Here is a 22,820-nt window from a genome sequence, read left to right on the forward strand (position 1 = left end):
TACGTCAGCACAGCGGACAGCGGAAATCAACCATCTCTCACGATGGGGGAAGTTAAGGATGCCATTCAACAGCTCAAGAACAACAAGGCCGCTGGCAAGGATGGTATCGGAGCCGAACTCATCAAGATGGGCCCGGACAGGTTGGCCACTTGTCTGCATCGGCTGATAGTCAGAATCTGGGAAACGGAACAGCTACCGGAGGAGTGGAAGCAAGGCGTTATATGCCCTATCTACAAAAAGGGCGACAAACTGGAGTGTGAAAATTATCGTGCAATCACCATCCTAAACGCCGCCTATAAAGTGCTATCCCAGATTCTCTTCCGTCGTCTATCACCTATAGCAAACGAGTTCGTGGGAAGTTATCAAGCAGGTTTCATCGACGGCCGCTCGACAACGGACCAGATCTTTTCCGTGCGGCAAATCCTCCAGAAATGCCGTGAGTACCAGGTCCCTACGCACCATTTGTTCATCGATTTCAAGGCGGCATACGATAGTATCGACCGCATTGAGCTATGGAAAATCATGGACGAGAACAGCTTTCCCGGGAAGCTCACAAGATTGATCAGAGCAACGATGGACGGTGTGCAAAACTGCGTGAAGATCTCGGGCGAACACTCCAGTTCGTTCGAGTCTCGGCGGGGACTACGACAGGGCGACGGACTTTCGTGCCTGTTGTTCAATATTGCGCTTGAAGGTGTCATGCGGAGAGCCGGACTTAACAGTCGAGGCACGATTTTCACGAGGTCCGGACAATTTGTTTGCTTCGCGGACGACATGGATATTATTGGGAGAAAATTTGAAACGGTGGCAGATTTGTTCACCCGCCTGAAACGCGAAGCAACAAGAGTCGGGCTAATGGTGAATGCGTCGAAAACAAAGTACATGCTGGTTGGCGGAACTGAGCGCGACAGGGCCCGCCTAGGAATCAGTGTTACGATAGACGGGGATACCTTCGAGGTGGTGGACGAGTTCGTCTACCTTGGATCCTTGTTGACGGCTGACAACAATGTTAGTCGGGAAATACGAAGGCGCATCATCAGCGGAAGTCGTGCCTACTATGGGCTCCAGAAGAAACTGCGGTCAAGAAAGATTCACCCCCGCACCAAATGCACGATGTACAAAACGCTCATAAGACCGGTAGTCCTCTATGGGCATGAGGCGTGGACTATGCTCGAGGAGGACTTGCAAGCTCTTGGGGTTTTCGAACGCCGAGTGCTAAGGACGATCTTCGGTGGCGTGCAGGAGAACGGCGTGTGGCGGCGAAGGATGAACCACGAGCTCGCTCAACTCTACGGCGAACCCAGTATCGTGAAGGTAGCTAAAGCTGGAAGGATACGCTGGGCAGGGCATGTTGCAAGAATGCCGGACAACAACCCTGTAAAGATGATGTTCGCCACGAATCCGGTCGGAACAAGAAGGCGTGGGGCGCAGCGAGCTAGGTGGATGGACCAGGTACACCAGGACCTGGAGAGCGTGGGTCACAGTCGAGGATGGAGAGAAGCGGCCATGAACCGAGGGAATTGGCGAAATATTGTTGGCGAGGCTTTATCAAGATAATTGATGTAAAGCCAAATAAGTAAGTAAGTAAGCTTCCGAACACGTTCACGAATTACTTAAGCTTCGTTCACTCGCGAGCACAACAGATGCGAGTAAATCAGCAATCTGATCACAAGCATTTTCTTTTGGCTTAGTTACGATTTAACAGACATGATATGACCAAAATAGCTTTCAACTTCATTGCTGAGAGAATTATTGGTATTTTTCAAGCTATTTCTGTTAATACTTTTAGCTATTTAGTTGCTTAGCTATCCAGCTTTTTACGAGCGCTAATGGCTGCCACAAACAAGCTCGCTTTCTGGTAATGATCAGGCGATTTGACGATCGGCGATTTGACGTTCGGCGAGATTTTTTTCAAGTGTACCATAACGGTTATTTTCAAGAAATCCTTCTAACGTCCCCTACAAAATTGTTCTAAAAAGTCCGCTAACACATACTCTAGTAAGGGTTTATTCATAAATTTCATAACGATTCAGATATCTTTGAAGGTATCAAAATATTTCACGGATTGCTGTGGAAGTTACCTCAGAAAGGAAGTTTCGCGACAAGTTTCGAAAAAAAACCCCAAAGGTATGCTTGGGCGAACCTGAAGGATATTGACATATATATTGATGGTTTCCTGCAGAAGTTTTATGACCTATTTTCAAACGAAATTTTGAAGGAATCCAAAAATTTATGGAACTCTGGAGGAATTTAAGAAAAATCCTCAAAAAGAGGAGAAAGATTTCCCGAAAATACCGTGGAAAGTTCTTCAGGAAACCCTTTGAAGAATTTCAGAAGCCATTTATGTAGGAATCCCAGGAGTAAAACACCCAAATATATGTGTGGAAATTCTTTGAAAATTTCAACAGGTCATCGAGAAGAACAGCACTGAGAATGATTTGAGGAAAATCTTCTTAGGATTCCCTGGATGACTTCTTAGGTTGACCTTAGCAACGGTTTTTTTTGCAATTTTTAAGGCTTTTTTGGCCAACAGCAGCGATGGGCGTGAGTTTCACTGTCTTCACTGACCGTGATTGGCTTTGCTTGGCTACTCTTGAGTGAATTTCAGAATTTTTCCCAACCCTGATCGAGATACCGATTATCTAGTAAGGAAGAGTTGATTATGTATTATATTTCAATAGAAAATTGAAAAAATATCATCTAAATTTCTGTACAAATTCTTAAAAAGATTTTCCTTTCATATGTCTTCCATTCCATTTCAATGTCATCCTATGAATGACAACCTGGCATCCCTGTAATTCTCATTGCAACCGTCGATACCGGTGTGAACGAAGCTGAACCCAGCCGAGAGGGCAACGAACGATCTCACCACGACGCAACTCAGCTTAGCACTCGCGAGCAAAATATTTACATTCTCGAAGAGTGAGCCAAAGCACTTATTCGATATTTACATTTCATAAACGTACGGCGTCCGGGATTCTAATCGTCCTCATCGTCGTCGCACCCAAAAGTAGTGAATAAAACAATCCCCACGCGGCTCTGCTGCTGCTGGCTGGAAAGGCAACGTAAACAAAACGCCAAAACGAGTGTAAACAATTTGGACGCGCAGCAGGCGGAGAAACGAGAAACAACTTCAAACAGTCGTAAAAGCAAAAGTTTTTTTTTCGGTAAACTATTTCGTCTAACTTGAAACGGTCGGTCGATGATCGTTCGACGTCTCGTCTTAGAAGTGGGAGGGGGGCAGTGTTGTGTAATAATAATAAAAAAGTAGAATTAAACTGAAATATAATAATAACAATCAAAGAATTAAAATAAATACATGTGGTCGAATCGTAAAGCAGCCAACTTGGATTCCGAAGTCGTGAGTTTTATAGCACGACACAAGTACTGACAGTTGGGGAGAGGGGGGCCCTACGGTTGGTCCTACACATTTGAGCTCTAATAGGAGACCCGTGTTTGGAAAGTTTGGCCGTCGTTTAAGGCGCGCGAGTGGGTGGATGCCGTGCCGTGCAACGAAAAACATATGCGTGAGAGTTTGAATAAACAATAAGTTTGTTGCCGAGAAATGGAAAAGTTGCTCCATGACCGGAACGTTCAAGCTGCATCGCCAGAAAAAAAGATACGGTAAAGTTTGTCTTTGTTCGTGAGTTGTGCAAAGCCATCGTAAATTGTTTGAAAGATTTTATCGTCTATTGAAGTGAAATGTAAACAAAAGTTGCGTATTCGTTTTGGACGGAACATGTTAAAAATCGTTGATCAAGTGTTATGGAAAACATACCTGTTTGACAATAGACGGCCATTATCCGATCTGAAAATAGATAGAAAACAAAAACACGTTAGATTCTACGATAATTTTCGACTCCAAGACAGCAATCTTCCTTGACCTACACGGAGAAAATGAAGTACTCAAAAGTGAGTTCATTCCACTCAATTCCGGGGGTTCGTGCGTTAACCTAATTTTGAGTTGATGGGGTAGAAGTTGTTTTCATTTGCAGCCATGCAAAAAAATACCTTCCGGCTAAGTTCTTTTCACTCAACTGGCAGATCAAATAACTCAACTTCCAGTACTACGCCACTTACTCAAATTTGAGGTAACGCACTAAGGTTCGGTTTTTGGGTTGTTTTGCTCTTCGCTCTCTGACAACAATAGAAGGAGCGAATGAAATAGGGAGAGAAAAATAACTCAAAAGTAAGTTAAAAAATACTCATATATGGGTTTTTCGTTTTCTCCGTGTAGTCAAGTTGAGCATGCACCCCTTGTAAGTCATCTGTCAAAATGTATGTTTCGCTTCGTGCTCGCTTCTACCGTTGCGTCACGGGGGGTCCATCAACCCTCCGCAATCGCCCAACCTCTCGATAAACATCTCTACACAGCACACAATACAACCTTTTCCCTTCGAAAAGCTAAACATTACATATAATTTGCAATTGGATTAGATGGACAAATTGATGTGAAGATTTGCGAAAAAGTTACACGTCTTCTCAGTGAGAATCGAACTCACGACTCCCCGATCTCTAGTTGGGGCGCGTTAACCACTACGCCATGAGAGGACTCATGAACGCAGAAGTTAACCTGAATTCGATTTCAGCTCAATAATCACGTGGTCCTCTTTCGCAAAGTGCACCTCTTTCGGAAGAATTAGATGCCCATCCAAACACAACGCTTTCTATATATATCCAATGCCTAGCCCGAGAGCGCATTGTTTTTTAGATATAGGAATAGCACACTACACTAGCCAGCAACTGCGCTGGCTGAGGTTTCTATTGTGTGGGCTTCCAATGGGTCGCGACGTTCTCAAACGACCGGTTACGGAACATGAGTCCGTTGCTCGATAAATACTTGTTTTAATTATGAATCGTGGTTTACGGCCAACCAGCCGAGTGGAAGTTTAACAACTACCGAAAAGCTAAACATTACATATAATTTGCAATTGGATTAGATGGACAAATTGATGTGAAGATTTGCGAAAAAGTTACACGTCTTCTCAGTGAGAATCGAACTCACGACTCCCCGATCTCTAGTTGGGGCGCGTTAACCACTACGCCATGAGAGGACTCATGAACGCAGAAGTTAACCTGAATTCGATTTCAGCTCAATAATCACGTGGTCCTCTTTCGCAAAGTGCACCTCTTTCGGAAGAATTAGATGCCCATCCAAACACAACGCTTTCTATATATATCCAATGCCTAGCCCGAGAGCGCATTGTTTTTTTAGATATAGGAATAGCACACTACACTAGCCAGCAACTGCGCTGGCTGAGGTTTCTATTGTGTGGGCTTCCAATGGGTCGCGACGTTCTCAAACGACCGGTTACGGAACATGAGTCCGTTGCTCGATAAATACTTGTTTTAATTATGAATCGTGGTTTACGGCCAACCAGCCGAGTGGAAGTTTAACAACTACCGAAAAGCTAAACATTACATATAATTATATGTAATGTTTAGCTTTTCGGTAGTTGTTAAACTTCCACTCGGCTGGTTGGCCGTAAACCACGATTCATAATTAAAACAAGTATTTATCGAGCAACGGACTCATGTTCCGTAACCGGTCGTTTGAGAACGTCGCGACCCATTGGAAGCCCACACAATAGAAACCTCAGCCAGCGCAGTTGCTGGCTAGTGTAGTGTGCTATTCCTATATCTAAAAAAACAATGCGCTCTCGGGCTAGGCATTGGATATATATAGAAAGCGTTGTGTTTGGATGGGCATCTAATTCTTCCGAAAGAGGTGCACTTTGCGAAAGAGGACCACGTGATTATTGAGCTGAAATCGAATTCAGGTTAACTTCTGCGTTCATGAGTCCTCTCATGGCGTAGTGGTTAACGCGCCCCAACTAGAGATCGGGGAGTCGTGAGTTCGATTCTCACTGAGAAGACGTGTAACTTTTTCGCAAATCTTCACATCAATTTGTCCATCTAATCCAATTGCAAATTATATGTAATGTTTAGCTTTTCGGTAGTTGTTAAACTTCCACTCGGCTGGTTGGCCGTAAACCACGATTCATAATTAAAACAAGTACTTTTCCCTTCGCTCGCTCAACAGCGAAGCCGAAGCGTACAAAAACTCCCACCACCACCGCAGCGCACTGAAATTATGTCAGAATTTATTAAAGATTTTATTTTTATGATTTATTCAACTGAGCGTAAACGAAACGTTCAAGACCCATAGCAATGCGCTCCTGTCCGCAATTCGCTTTTCATCTTCTTCTTTCCTCGGTAGCCTTCTTCGATGCACAGCTTCATCTTGGCATCTCGCATCACGGCCTACTGTTTTTCTGCCCGTTTCGCTTCTCTGCAAATTTGTTTCGCTTGCGTTCCCTATCCCCCAAAAACCAGAGACTCGCCCCGTACCGCGCCAACGACCGTGCAGTGGTCTGACATTTCCAATTCTGGTCGCTTCGTTTTCCTCTGATTCTTCATTACGATTGCTTTTTGGTAACAAGTTAAGGTAACAGTTTCGAGAGGAGCCGCGCCGATAAGAATTCCCCATCGCAAAAATGCACCAGCCCAAACCGGTCGGTTGTGATAAATAATCGACCGAGAGAAATCGTTGGTCAGGCAAAGGAGCAACCGAGGTTTGTGGGGCAAAGAGATGGAAGGGCGGAATGGGAGGAAACTGGAACAGAAGCTTTTTTCGGCTGGTTTCTTGGGTTTGACGTGAATTTGGATGCATCGATAAAGCGACGTTGAAATATTGGTTGCTTCATCTGGGAAGTGAGTTTTTAGGGGGCTTCGATTGCGGAGATAAAGACAAATTTATGTTTGTTCAAAAGTTGGAAGAGGTATTCAGCGTGAATGAGGCAATCAAGTGTAGATAAAGTGTAACATACTTGTTTTTAATTATGAATCGTGGTTTACGGCCAACCAGCCGAGTGGAAGTTTAACAACTACCGAAAAGCTAAACATAACATATGATTTGCAATTGGATTAGATGGACAAATTGATGTGAAGATTTGCGTAAAAGTTACACGTCTTCTCAGTGAGAATCGAACTCACGACTTCCCGATCTCTAGTTTGGGCGCGTTACCACTACGCCATGAGAGGATTCATGAACGCAGAAGTTAATTCCGAAAAACATATTCAGGGGATTCCGAAGAAAATTCCTAAGGAAATTTCAAAGAAAGTTGCAATGGAAATTTTAAAGAAAATTCCTAAGGGAATTTGAATGGGAATTCTATAGGAAATTACTAAAAATTTCAAAACAAATTTCCTAAGGGAAAATTTTGAAGAAAATTCCAAAAGAAAATTCGGAAGGCATTCCAAGAGAAATTCCGAAAGAAATTTTGAAGGTAATTCCGGAGAAAATTCTAAAGGAATTTTCGAAGGTAATTCCAAGCAATTCCGAAGGAAATTCTAAAACGAATCCTCAAATGAAATTCCGAGCGAAATTCCAAACGAATTTCCAAAGCAATTTAAAAATAAATTCCAGATGAAATTCCGAAGCAAATTCTGGAGGAAATACCAGAAGAAAATTTCGAAGGAAATTTCAAAGGAAAAAAGGAAATTATTTTTAAGGAAATTCAGAAGAAAATTCGGCCAAATTCCGATGGAAATTCCAAAGGGAAATCCGAAGGAAATTGCGTGAAATTTCAATGAAGATCTGAAAGAATTTCCTAAGGAAATTCTGATGAAATTCTTCCAATTCCATTCTCATGCATGAAAAAATGTTCTGAAGAATTTTCGTAATAACTTCTGCAGGAATTCCCGGTAGAGTCATGTGGGAATGCTTCGCAAAATTTTCTAAAGAATACTTGAAGGAGTTAATGGAGAAATTCCATAAAGGAACATAAAGGATGCCATGAGAAATTATTGGACGGATATTCCGAGGAACTTTTAAAGAATCTTCCGTGAATTCTTGGAATAATTTTGTGGAGAAAATTACTAGATGAATTCCTGAAGATATTTTCGAAGCATTTTCTGGGGAAATCGCGGAGACATTACAAAAATGTCCTGTATTATTCCTGAAGGAGAAATCCCAGAAGCAAATCGCGCAACATTTCGTGCGTGTAATTGTTAGTCGTGACCGCAATATTCTCACCGCTACTGGTCCACTGCAATTTTGCCCCGAAACACTCTTCCCGATCCGCCACGTCAAAATCGCACCGACAGCGCGAAAACAATCCGTAAAATATTGCTACTGGTTTCGGTTTTTGAGGCCGCGCCGTGTCATCAGCGAAAAGCGCAATTTCATGCGTCTTGCAGCGCAGCGAGAAGGCCCGGGGCCAAAAAGCCGTGTCGTTCTGCATTGACCGAACTCTCTTTCGACGAAACTCATCATCATATTTTGCGCACGAAGACGGACGGACGGCAACAGAGGCCACTGAACTCGAACTCCGATGCAAGTGTAGTCGGAGCTGAACCCCCCTCGTTTTTCGATGGTCGCAGAAAGGCCGCGCGTCACCGCAATTATAGCTCGAATTTCTGCCTTGTTGGCAGGCAATCAAACGATCCGGAGGCATTCCTGCACGCCAATAGTAGTCCCTTCGGCCGGCAGTAATTGCAGGGTTGGATTCGGTTGACAACTGTACCGTTTGGCATCGGTTTCAATAAAAATGATAATTTTAGGTTCGTCCGATCCGAGATGGCCGCCGTCGCAGATGGCTGCGAACAACAGCTAACGGCTAACTAGATCGTGATGGATTACTCACCGGGACGATTGGGACGCGCTCGGGCTACTATGTGATGAGTTTTTGGCCGAATGCCACGGGGAAACAAGAGACAATTACAAGCTAGGCAGCGCGGTTTTCGAGGTTAGGTGTCAGTTGTACGAGCTTGAGCGATCGAAGCGACCTCCAACCCCGAATCGAACCGAATGTCAATGTCAGAAATGTACCCGAGACGTAGTCTGGTGGGCCCACCAGCTGCGCTCGGATCTTAATTTGTTTACTCTCGTGTTCGACTTTCAATTGTTTCTAAATCGGATGAGCGAAAGAGCCCGCTTTGGGGTAGAGAGAGAGAAGGGAGACCCCCAGCTGCAGTTTGATTTACGACTTGTGAGTCATCTCCGCGTCTCGCTCGGGTTTCTGTCGCTGCATGCCGACGGAAAGGGGCGAGACACATTTTACGAGATGCAGGCGAACAAGCCAGAAATTTGGTTAAACGAGGTAACAAATGATGATTGAGTTATTTTCCGATCCCTCTACAGGCGATGCGTGGGAGCGAAGACAATGGGAAGGAACGCTGTGAGCGAATGGTTTATCCCAAATTAATTAAGACAAATTCGTTTGTCACATTAACTCGGCAAGGGGACATCCGAGAACGGAATGCAATTCAATTGATGCAGAGAACTTCATTCGGTGTACCATTTGTCTTCGGTTTCCGAACTGACAGTCATCAATTTTGTTTCGAACGGTGAAAGCCCATTGGCTGACCCCTCGTATTTAAGCCTCTTTAACATTTCGCAATTTTTGGCGCGAGGGGTGATTCGCCATGTTAAAAGTCATTCTCGCGATTTTTGGACATCTGCCAAACTGCTCTCGCCGTAAACACTGTTCCTTGTGCACAAACGACGATGCGTAAGGCACGGCGCTCGATATTTTTGGCACGCCGTGTGATGAATGAAAAACGAAATGAAACTAATGAGCTGCTCTTCTTGTCGGGCTCTCTAATGAAAAACAGCTTCTTAATTTCCACACACACTCATCCGTCATCGAAAACCCATTAAAAACGCCATTTATCAACCCAATGGCCTGCTTGGTTTGCGAACAAATTTTGGACTCATTGGACCGCCCCTCGAGCGTAACTACCTGTCACACAAATCGCTCGCATTTGAGACCCTTCACTCGATGATCGATTTTTGAAACTCCTCCCTTTTCCCTTGTTCGAAACCGTTGCGACGTATTTTTGCGTGCATGAGCATGATTGAGGCTTTTCGTGAAAAACAACGAAGGCGACGTCGCGATCGTCATCATCATGATGAAACTCCAAAACAAAAACCCGAAGCGGAACCGAGGGGTAGGAATGTGAGTAACACGCGAGGGATAGACCCCAATCTTGGGGCAATCAACTCTCCGAGAGAGAAGGCACGAACTGATGATTGGGCTGGACCGGTCCCGACTCGGCAGCCAGGAAAATTTTTAGGAGCTTTCAAAATATTTGCTTTTTTGGTTTGGCATCTCTCGGGGACCATCTCCGAGGCGGACGAGAAATTAACTCCATCCCGAAAAGTGCCTCATAAATTCATAAGATTCGTGCAACACGATTTTCCCGTTCGGTTTCTTCTCTCTCTCAGGCTCCATCACGCGTTCGGTTCGGATGAGGCGGATGAAATTAAATCGATTTCGAACTTCGGTCTTCACGGAGTGGGTTCCGAAGGGGGACGGGACGGCCGAGAGGAGCGGAACCGCTCCAGGGAACCAGTTTTTGTCTTGGATGAAATTAAATTTCGGTCCGTAAATGAGGAAACACGACTCTCGGAGTCGGCCGTGGCTGCCGCGGACTGCTCCCGAACGGGTGGAGCAGAGTTTATGCAGATCAGCGCAGTTTAAAGAACCGGTCACAACGAGCAGTCCGATTTGAATAAATTAATTGAAGATTCGAATGAGCTGATAAGCGGGGGTTTTAGGTTTCAGAGTGGGAATAGCGATGGTTTCGGTAAGCGCGGAACGTGGAACAGAAAATAGAATAAAAGGACCCTTCGGCGTGGAAATTCGAGATGTTAAGGTTCGTTTACACTTTTTTAACGTTGCAGTTGGATGCAGCGTATAAAGGCTGTTATCAACATCCAAAGTACAGAGTTCAAATCAAATTTTCTACCATACACCTTGTAAATGGGGCCCAGATAGCCGTAGCGGTAAACGCGCAGCTATTCAGCATGACCATGCTGAGGGTCGTGGGTTCGAATCCCGCTGGTCGAGGATCTTTTCGTAAAGGAAATTTTCTCGATTCTCAGGGCATAGAGTATCTTCGTACCTGCCACATGATATACACATGCAAAAATGGTCATTCGACAAAGAAAGCTCTCAGTTAATAACTATGGAAGTGCTCATAAGAACACTAATCTAAGAAGCAGGCTTTGTCCCAGTTGGGACGTAACGCCAAAAATGAAGAAGAAGGCACCTTGTAAGTACTGTGTAAGAGGATGTGAGAGGTAAAGGTCAAGAAATGCTTTAGTTATCTAAATCATTTGGGCTGTATCTAGTTGGCAAGTAGAGACATTTGATGGAAGAAGTTTGAGAACTTACGAAGTTTGATAAACGCGGGTCACGAACTGAACGCCCTGGCTATGGTTCTGGAGAGCATGTCAGAATCCTTCGATCGCCTCATAACTGCGTTGAGTTATTTAACTCAACAGCGGTCATGCCTTCGGACATCTCCAGCATCACCACGCTCGGGCTGTGTATAGCAAGCGAGCTATTTTCATGGTGCTTGTACTCAGTACACGATACTACCGATCTTGGGTATAAAATAAGTTGTTAGAAGAAGTATTGAAAAGAATGGAGAAGATGAGTAATTTCTACACGTTGGTTTCGTGAAGAAGATTTCTTGTCGTTGATGTCGGAAACCGAGTTTCGAACCGACCTGAAAAATCCTGGATCCGATAGAGCTAGATCCTAGACCAACCGGAAATCTAATCCAGACACCTTCAGCGTTGCTTTGCTTTGTTACCGCGGACAAAAGGTCAGGCCATCAAAATTGTGACGCTTTTCTGGATTTACGAGTACTGTGCTGAGGCAAAGATTGCATGAAAGCCTCATCCACGAAAAACGGAGAGACAGCCGACAACGATCCTGGATCTGGTACATACGAAAATCTGTGGTCCCATGAAAACGGTGACACCGGAAGGATATTTCCATACTATGATAGATGACTTTAGTTGCGACATGATGGTTTCCTGAAGCAAAAATCGGAAGCTGCAGACGTAATCGAGGAATACGATACCCTGATCTAAAACAGTTTACGACAGGTTACTCTTAGCAACAAAACGGAGTTCTTCTACTTTCTTCTGTCGTTACGTCCCAACTCAACAGAGCATTCTTCTCAGCTTAGTGTTATTACAGTTATTAACATAGAGATTTTATTTCCAATTGCCAATTTTTGCATGTCACATCCCACACATCCCACGTTATACAGGAACAAGTACGAAAATAGTCTATGCCCTGGGAAGTCGAGAAAATTTCTTGACCGAAAAGTTCCTTGACTGGAGGGATTCGTCTTGGAAAGACATCTCCAACTCCAGGATAGCCTATTCCAACCACAAATAAAAAAATCTAGTCCATTATCTGCAGATAGCTACTGACTGATAAATCAATTAGCAACTGCCGTTCCTTTTTTTTCATCTAGGTATCTACAATGCATTCTTTTTCTCTAAGCATATAGAATACCTCTAAAAACTACCACCGACGATACCCGTACATTCTACCTATAAGTGCGACACTGATTGTAGATTGACACTAATTGGGATTACCCAACACTCCTCCTTAGTGTACTCAACTACTAATCATCCAGATTGCTCATCCAGTCGTCAAACTTCTCGTCAAGATCCCCAAAGTTCTTCAAGTCGTCAAACTCCTCGACTAGATCCACGAAGCTCCTCTAGGTTAAACTTCCTCGTTCACCAAAAAGCCTTTCCGGGTTCTACCTCCTAACTGATCACGAAGCCCGTTCAGGTTCTACCTTCCCTAGATTATTATATAGGCCACTTGCCTCGTTTTTAGATAATACGCGAATGAATACTGGTTTCGAGCAAGTACCAAGGCCCCCGAAGTGGAGTACATCTAGGGATGATGAGGCGTTGGTATAGGACAGTCAGACAGACGGGACAAACAGATGAGACAGAGAGATGGACAGAACAGTAGACTGGACAGATGAACAGAACGTACAGACGGGATAGAAAGATGATACAGACAGGACAGAGATGGAACAGATAGCTGGGATAAGCAGAAAGGACAGCAATACAGGCAAGATAGATCGACAGAATAGGCAGGCGGGACAAGCAGGCAAGACACACAGACGGGACAAACAGAGACGAACGGATACGTCAGACAGACGGGACAGCTAGACGGGCCATACTGATGGAGCAGAAAGGCGGTATAGCTAGACAAGACAGACAGATGGAATAGGCAGACGGGATAAGCAAACAAGTGATCCGACACCGATGCTTGTACATGCTCCGATTAGCCAGTAGCTCCTCATACGGGTAAACTCACAGATGAACCGTTTCTGGGCCCACGACCTGTTGGAAAAGCACGAAGACAACCCCAACTCCAGGATAGCTTATTCTAACCACAAAGAAAACAAGATAGTCCATTCTCCTGTAGGCAGCTTCTGACTGACCCCTAAACACTACCACCGACGATACCCGTATATCCTACCTACGGTGCGACACCACAATCTTGCTGAATAGCTGCACGTTTACCGCAGGCTATCTGGGCTCCATTATAGAACGGAGAAGCGGAACGTAAAAATGAGATATGCTGACAACCATTATGCCTTCTGGAATATAGATCCCATCACCGACTAGATTCTTGGAGAGCAGAACATTACACATCCTGCAGCGGAGATGTCTGGATTGTAGAATAGAGATAACCAAATAAACATTATAATATAAAACCAGACATTGAATAAAGAAGAGGTGCTGACTTGGTAACGATAACAGTCAGTAGTCTGTGATTGGGACGAGTTGCTTGACTGTTTATGTAGTTTAGTTTTTCAACAGGTTATGGGCCCAGGAAAGCTTGGAGGACGCTGAGGCCACTTTGACGAGGGACTTGGACGAGGAGACAGAATCTCAATGAGGAGGCAGAATCTCATCGAGGGGGTAGAGTCTAGATGGGAGGTGACTGAAGCGTAGCCAAGAGTCGAAGGCCAAGGCTGGGCAGGTTCGGACGCTAGCTGATCACACGACGAGCTTGAAAGAGCTGGAGGAACTCGAAAGTTAGGAGAAGCTTGCAGGATAGCGCAGTTCAGCAAAAAGATGATGGTACAGCTGACCAGGAGAAGCTCTAATCTAGGAGGATTTCGGATGCAAGCCGGAGCTCGATGCCAGAAGAGGTATAGAGGACAGATGGAGCTCGGTGGCAAAGGAGAAAGCATCTGGTTGGGAGGTAGCTTGAAAGTGAGTTGAAGGCCATGATGCTGGTACTCATCGGACCGATCGGAGGACGAGCTTAGTAGAGCTGGAGGAATTCAAAAGTCAGGAGGAGATTGGAGGAAGGAAAGGAATGAGCTCAAAAGACATCTCATACATCCGAAGGAGGCTTAGACTGCGAAATGATGATGCCATGTGCTTTGGGGTAATCCAGTTCAGTTCGCCTCCGAGCGCCGGAGCAAAGACGAAATAAAGACCTTCATGTCCCTTGCAGTTGTCCAAAATTTTATGGCACTTAAAGCAATAGAGTAAATTCTAGAATAACGTCGAAAGTGTACTGCGATCTATCAAACTTGGGTACTGTGGTACAATAAGCACGCCAAATAAAACTAACAGCCACTCTGTTTGCACACTGTATTTATTATGATCTTCTCTGCTCATAGAGCTTTCCCATAGATTAGTTACAGACGTATCACCACATCTCCCCTTGTTTTAGATACAAGATTTCACGGTTAAAATAATGTGACATTCAAATAAAATCAATTCACACAACCAAAAGTTATACACTACAAAAACCGACTTGGCCGTTTAATAACACGTTGCGGTCGATTGCGTCCTGCTGCATCGTGTTCGCTATGTTTCGGTGAGGCAACTTGTAGGCTATCCTGCTCGATTTCCGCTTCATTAGAATCTCCTTCTTCCTGCTCGATCTCGCGAGTCTCCCTGTTCATTGTAGTCTCGTTGGAGACTGTTTCGTTCGCATTGGTACTGATCCTTTTCAGGTGGCTAGAATTTCTGTCGTAGGTCTTCCCAGATAACTCATCCTGCACCGTTACACGTGGGCCTTGTTTATCAACAACGGTCATAATAGTGGGGCTGAACGTCGCAGTAAGCTTGTTACCGGGAAGGTTATTCTTCATCAATACCTTGTCTCCAGCAACAATCTCCGATTGCTTTGCCTTTCGGCGGTGATCTTCCGCGACTCTTCCTTTCTCCTTCATTTGCATGTCTTTATCCCTGTAGTCTGAAAAGGTCTGTGTTGCGTCAGTGGTAAAATCTTGCAACGATGGTAATTTAGTCCGTATAATTCGTCCAAACATCAATTCGCTAGGAGTTTTTCCCGTCGTGGTGTGGGGCGTAGCGTAGTACATAGAGAGATAAGCACCTAAATCAGCCTTCCAATCGCTATTTAGGGTTTGGCTTATTTTAAGCCTTTTCACTAGCGATCGGTTTTGGCGCTCCACGAGGCCGTTTTCTTGCGGCCAGTATGGAGTCGTTTTATTAAGTGTTATTCCTCGCTGCTTACAGTACTGGTCAAAATAGGTACTCACAAATTGCCTTCCGTTGTCGAGAGTAATTGTTCTCGGATACCCAAGCCTTACAAATATTTTTTCCAACCGCTCAGCTGTCTCATTTGCCGTGATCTTCTTTAGTATTTCGACTTCCTTATATCGGCTAAAATAGTCGATAATCACCAGTAAATAATCTCCCGACGGAAGTGGCCCAAGGAAGTCGTTCGCTACGTCCACCCACGGCTTCTCTGGTAGAGCCCTCCTCATCATAGGCTCTGGTCGATCTGGCTGACTCACTAAGCGACAACCCGTGCATCTCTCCACCATCCGAACAATAGCTTCGTCCATTCCTGGCCACCAACAGGTACATCTTAGACGTTGCTGCATTTTTGTTCGCCCGGGGTGCCCTTCATGACCTAATTCAAGTAGTCTTTGACGAAGGCTTCTAGGTATAACTAACTTGCTACCTCGAACGACCATATCTCCAACTGTCCCCAATTCCAACCGGAACGCGTGATAAGGCTTCAATTGATCGTTTGCATAGTTCCAAATGCCCTTATCCAAACATTCTTTCAATGCTTGCAGTTCTGGATCATCGCCAGAGGCGATTTCAACTTCGTGAACGTCGACAGCCGTATGTTCCATCACGTTTCTTATGTAGACGTCGGAATCCGGATCGAATTCTTCAATTTCTGCGGGACGGGAAAGACGGGATAGCGAATCTGCAATATTCGATTTCCCTTTCCGATATACGATGTCATAACTAAATGCTTGGAGTCGAAGGACCCATCGCTCAATCCGCAAACATGGAGAAGAAGTTGGAGTGAAGATCGATTCGAGGGGTTTATGGTCGGTTTCAAGTTCGAAACGTATCCCGAAAAGATAAATCTGAAATCGTTCCACGGCCCAAACAAGCGCTAGAGCCTCCTTTTCCGTTTGCGCGTACCTACACTCCGTGCTGGTTAAGCTTTTACTGGCATATGCTACAAGCTTGGGAAGATCTCCATGGAACTGAAGAAGAACCGCTCCTAGTCCCACTGGAGACGCATCCGCTACAACTCTAGTCTTAAGGTGCGGATCGAAGTGGGCAAGCGTCTCAATATTTCCAACCAGACGGATGAGTTCATCAAAAGCTTGTTGCTGATCATTTTCCCAGACAAACGTAGAATTATTCTTGGTCAGTTCACGAAGTGGAAACGAGATTGTTGCTAAGTTTGGAATAAAGGACCCAACGTAGTTAACAAGTCCCAAGAAACTGCGGACTTCCTCACTGCTTTTTGGTGGACGAAAACTTTGTATGGCTTCAATTTTACTCTGAGACGGTATCATTCCATTTTGATTGAATCGCTGGCCGACGAATTCAATTTCAGTGAGCTTGAAAGCACACTTCGATTGATTTAAAAGGACCCCATGTTCATTAAGCTTCTTCATAACTTTCTCCAGAGCTGCATCATGCTCTACTTCGGAACTACCCGTCACTACAATATCGTCGATAAAGTTCACCGTGTTTTCACAATCCGCCAAAATCTGCTCGAGGATTTTCTGGAACATTTCCGGCGCGCAAGAAATGCCAAAAACTAAGCGCTTATACCGGAAAAGTCCACGGTGGGTTATGAAAGTTGTTAGATGTTTGCTCTCATCGTCAAGCAGAAGTTGATGAAAAGCGTCTTTTATATCAAGACGAGAGAAAAACTTCGCCCCATTCAGTCTCCAACGAATCTCCTCGATCGTGGGCAACGGATGTGTTTCACGAAGTATTGCCCTGTTAAGCTGTCGCATGTCAATGCAGAGACGAATATCTCCGCTGTCTTTGACTACTATGACCATCGGAGACACCCAGCTACTTGGTTCATAGACCTTCTCGACGATATCCTTAGAAAGCAATTCATTCAGCTTCTCATCAACCTTGTCTAACATTGGCAACGGTAAACGTCGGAGACGTTGGGCAACTGGTTGCACCGACTTATCTACAGGAATACGAATTTTCACTCCTCGAATAGAAGGAAAAGATCGGCAGGCTTCCATATGATGAACCGTTTCTCTCTGGCTAGGCAATCCGACCAGCAACACCCCTAGCTGCTTCGCTGTTTCCTTTCCAAGGAGAGGCTGAGGACCGTTTTCCACAACATAAAACCGTGACACAGCCTTCAGCTGTTTGTCCCCATCCAGAATGGTTATTTCTGCATCAAACATAGCGATTACTTTCAAGCAATCTGCTTGAGCGTAAGCTTTGAACCTAAGAAGAAAACACCGAAACTGACTTAAAACCATTTTTTTCAGCCAGCTGCATTTAATTCATACCTTCGATCAGTTCCTGTTCATTGTTTCCCACGTACGATCGTCGATAATGTTAGATTGAACCCCCGAGTCAATCTGCATCTCAATTAATACACCGCCCACTTTCGCCCAAATCAGCTCATCCGAATCGTTACCAGAAGAAACCATCTCAACAAGTTCGAACTTTTCTTCATCATCTTCGATAGCATGTATCTTCCGAGCGAACTGCATTGCTTTCTTCTTTGGAACGGAAGTCGAAGTCGAGTGAAACGTTTGATCATATAGTCGTTTGAAGGAAGGTTTGTTGTGTTTGCTGCTATGCATCGGTTTGCTAGTTGATGGATAAACCGGGGAAGAATAACATGCCACGGCGAAATGGCCTCGCTTTCCACACTTCGCACATGTCTTATCCCGAGCTGGGCAAGGCTGCTGTCCGTGCGATCGGGCGCAGAATCTGCAAGATGCCGCAACGTATTGAACATTATCCGTAGGTCGACCTGCTTGCAACGGGACAGTCCTTCCACTCATTTGATCGTTGGCTACACGTGATGTTTCAAACGCATTTACTTGCTTGATCACCTCCCCAAGTGTAAGATCTTTTTCCTGGAGCAACTTTGCTCGGAGTTGGCTGGGCACGAATTGGAGCATTTTGTCGACAATCGCGATACCGGAGCTCTCTGATGCTGATTTACCAAAATTGCATTTGGATCCATGCGCTTGAGCCCGCATCAAAATTTTTCCAGTGTCTCTTCCGGCTCCGGTGTCATGGCCCAAAAGAGAAAACGTTCATGGGCTTCATGGCGTTGGGGGGCAAAATAGTTGTCCAGCCTTTGCATCGCCACCTCGTAGGGATCAATTCCTTGTTCCGCGTCGGCAGTCACGTCTGCACCAGGTATACTAAAGAATATATCTTGGAGCTCAAATGAACCGCACGCCAAGAGCATGTCCTTTTTTTCCGTCCCGTCTTCCATTTTTGCTGCCCGCAAGCAAATTTCAAACCCTCGCTTCCATGTTGTCCATCTATTCCTGCGGTCTGTCAAGGGAACTCCCACGATAGAAAACGGGGGCAGCTTAGCAAATAATCTGTTTTCATCCATCGCTTCGTTAACGAAAGTTTCTCCTCTGTGGGTGCGTGTTTACTCAACACTCACTAGCACGAATTGTCTCACCTAAAACATAGTTCTGTTAGTACACACCATACAACAGATTTTACTGTCTTTTTTCTTCTGCTTACCAGACGCAGCGCAAATAAACTCGATGATCTCCTCAGATCACAATTCTGTTCTCTTGACACAGAGCCGATTCTAAACGGGTGGATTATCCGAAACCGCCAATCGCTTCTTTTTTCACCGCTATCGTGACGCGGACTCTTCTGTTTACAAGACACAGAGCTTTAATTGCGTGACCTCTTCTGTTCACCAAACACAGGCCTAGTCGCAACTCACTCGCAACTAGTGAGTTTTTTCTCCTCGAGCTTTTTCTCTGCTTTCTAGACGCAGGCCTCACACACACCTGTAAAATAACTATGGTGTGAGCTTTTTTCACTACTGAAACGCTTCGGCGCTGAACATGTTTAGTTCAGATTTTCTTTTACAGATCGTTTTTATTGGTATTACAACTTACCGTAACTATTCCTTTGCTATCGAAAACAATTTGACGCACAAAACTCGGCAAAAATCCAATCCTGTCGCCAATTTGTGGTACAATAAGCACGCCAAATAAAACTAACAGCCACTCTGTTTGCACACTGTATTTATTATGATCTTCTCTGCTCATAGAGCTTTCCCATAGATTAGTTACAGACGTATCACCACAGGTACCTTTTGCAGTACCAAGGGACCAAATGCAGTACTAGAAGTGATACCCAATCTGAACCCGAGCACCTGGTCGGAGTCTCTCAAGGGGCTTTGCAGCTTGAAGCGCCCATCTAGCGAATAGGGAGTCGTGGGTTCGATCCCCACCGGAGCATGTGGTTTCTTTTTGCTGTTTAAATTTCAATTTTGACATTTTACACGTGTTTGCCTTCAAAACCTTACAACAGCAAAACTCCTTAGTCTGGGATTGCCTAGAACTTGACAAATTTATTGCTGTTTGCGTTTGACGTGCAAATCCAATCTAACTGGGCTTCAAATGCGGCAACACAAAGCAACCAAAGGATACTTAGCAATAATGATCAAAATCACCGCCGACCTAGCAAAGAAAATCAATCGGTGACATCGCCTTCCTTGTTAAAAATCTTACCGCGTTTGGTCTTCCCGCATTTGATATTTGCATTTCAAACGCACACAGCAATAACTGTGAAGTTAATAGATAGTCAGCCTTTAATGACTTGTGGTGTTCAACAGTTTCAAAAGAAATCCGACATTCATTCACGTATGCTGGTCGAATGGCGAATTAAGGTATTTTATATCTGAGATTGTGTTCACGATTAATTCTATTAATCCACTAGCAATTTTCCACCGCAAACATTTCGGTTAATAAATCAAAACCGAAAGCTACTTCTGCACAAGTCTCCAGTATTCTAAACATTGACGGAGCTTAAAGCTGCACCCCAATCAACAACCATCCACACAATTTGCGACTCCAGGCTCGAAGATTGTTATCGGCAACACCTCCTCGACCTTCTTCGGCAGAATGCCTCCCGTTTCGAGCCAGCTGATAATGGCGATGATTGCCGCACATGGGAGTCGTCGACTCGTATCGTGTCCAGCAGATCCGATCAACACATAATTCAAATCCTACACGGAACCACACTCTTCGGCCACACCTCGAAAGCGCGTGCTGAGTGACGCGGCGATGACGTAACAAGCACCCATAGAGTCCCCTCGAGGGGCGAGACACCCAGAACGGTTTGACGTTTATATTTCGGGTGGGAGAGACACAGAGCGGGACCAGCGCTGGCTGGATAGAGTTCGCGTAGCGTGCAATTTATAAAATGATGATTCCTCATCGCATGCACGACCGCCGCGGTCAGGCGGCTTCTGTTATCCAATCTGTGTGTGCGGGTAGCGACCCGGCGAGGGGGTCGAGGGGTTCTTCCATGCAACATCGCGCGCCGCCAAATCCCCCCGCCATGAAAGGAAAATCGATCAATTGAATTGAATTGAATTGAGAGATAAGCCGCTTCGGCCGAGAAGCCGTTGTTGCCGTCAAAATAGAGTCTGCTGGTTGCGAAAGAAAAGGCAACCACAATCGAAGAAGGCGGCGAAGACGTGGGACGAGGGGACGCAGAATGGCAGCACGAAAGGAAATAGTGTAGTAGTAACTCCGCGCGCGCCCCTCGGCGCTGACCTTTTCCGCCTTCGTCTGGCGCGGTATAGATTTTCGAGAACCGGGAGAAAAGCCGAGAGCATGATTATGCATAATATCGACCGACCGTGTTGAAAGGAAACGAACGGAAAAGAATTACCTCGCAATTGAAGCATACCACGTAATTTTCAGCCTGTAGCGTCGGTTCGCGACTTGTGCCCCCCTTCCCCAAAGGCTCGCCCCATCGTTGGATAATAGAACCCGAATAGATAGATGTGTGAATTAAAACCGGTGTACGCGATTAAAGTCGTTACGTAAATGGAAAGCCGCCCGTCTAGCTAGAAGAGTTCGGTCTTTCGGCAGCGACGCGTCAATGATTCCGAAAAATGAAGCGAAGCGGCGTCAACGGCTGCTGGGGAGAATCAATCGCCCGAGAGCACTGCGGAACGAAACTGACCTCATTTTCGGCTTTGGCGGCAACAAAGTGGGACTCGGCCTGCCGAAAGGCTCCCAAAAAGGGGAAAATTCTGCCTCTTGCCTGTCATTATTGCTGCCCGACTACGGTGACGGAAAAACGTTCCACAGCACAATCAATGTCTGGAGGGGGTGTTCCGATTAGATCAGGGAAAAAAGGCCACAAAAACCCGTCCAAGGAAGCAATCGAAATGTACACTCGCTTCACCACCAATGCTGAAATGCATATCTTTTGGGTGCGCGTTTGTGTTCATGTTTTTTATCCTTGGAACGGTCGAAGGACTGGACGCCCGAAAATGGATTAGAGATAGCGATCAGCGGTGCACCCCTCGGTTTCTTTGCCGAGCGAACGTTCACCTCGCTTTTCATATCTGGCTAGTCATGATCCCTGCAGCTAATGGCGATTCATTAGGCAGGATAACACACATGCAAGCGGAATTGTCTTAATTTTTCTCTGTCAATCGACGGCGGGGAAGATCGTTATCGGTGATCCCCTCGTCGTCGTCGTCATCGCAGCAGGCACTGAGCTCATACCAAGACTGGTTACCATATTTGGCCTACTGAGAAAGCGCAGCGTAGAGAGGTCGGCTTCCCAGAACTGTCACCAGCTGTTGATCCGCAGGCAACTCACTCACACACATACAACCCCATCCGACAATCAGTCTAATAACGTTTTAATGACCTCATTAACAACAGAGCGCGGCCAAAGCGGCATGTTTTCGAAGAAAAAAAAACAACATGAACGGCTGCAGCGCTCGATATACAAGGAAACGTGAAACGGCGTGTGTTGTTTCCTCGGAAATTGACGGAGCGAGAGAGAGCGAAGTGGCGTTGCCCGACAAGTGTGCGTGCAGATTTCCCAGAAATCGCAACGGCCCCATCGGTGGATCGTGAGTTTCATTTCACTTTGAGGGACAGAAAATTCCCTCGGCAAACGGATTCTCGGAACTCAGCGCATACCGCCGTGTGATGATTTCAAGATGTTCGAGTGATACCATCTCGAAAGACTTCCACGCGGGAAATGACCAATTGACGGAGCTTCTGCACACCCCTCGTTGCCAACTGTCAAATCGCAGCGGAATCGATTAGGAAATTCCCACACTCGAATCGACATTGCGTCACACTCGCTCCAGGTGCACCGAATTGCACCAAAATCATCGTGGGAAAATCGTTCACCTACCGAAAATTTGAATAAATTAGGATCCATCAAAGTAAGCCGGAGTCGCGGCTCGCGCAGCCTGCTTCGATTTGAATAACAAACGCTTCTGCTGGCAGAGCAAAATAATAAGAGCACTCTCAGCACTCTTTCACTCGGCGCACAATACGCTGGTGAAGCGTTTCTTTTGACAGATCGTGGCCGATTCGAGGGGGTTAATATGTTAAGTAGATTCCTGTCAATGGTGGCAGCGACGAAGACGACTACGGACCGGAATGTGTGCTGAATCGTAAACATACGAGGCACTCGGTGTTGTCTTGATTTGAATATTTTCCACACGGGG

General features: G+C 45.4%; 1 long non-coding RNA gene across 1 annotated transcript in view; it reads right to left on the reverse strand.

Moving 5' to 3' along the window:
* The window catches only part of LOC110675652, a 135,949-nt gene that overhangs the window by 33,591 nt on the left and 79,538 nt on the right, over positions 1–22,820 (reverse strand). The window contains exon 4 of the long non-coding RNA XR_002499677.1: positions 3,779–3,808. This is a non-coding gene — a long non-coding RNA (uncharacterized LOC110675652). The remainder of the gene's footprint in view (positions 1–3,778; positions 3,809–22,820) is intronic.

The sequence above is a fragment of the Aedes aegypti genome, chromosome 2, assembly GCF_002204515.2.
Source record: "Aedes aegypti strain LVP_AGWG chromosome 2, AaegL5.0 Primary Assembly, whole genome shotgun sequence".
NCBI classification, from domain to species: domain Eukaryota; kingdom Metazoa; phylum Arthropoda; class Insecta; order Diptera; family Culicidae; genus Aedes; species Aedes aegypti.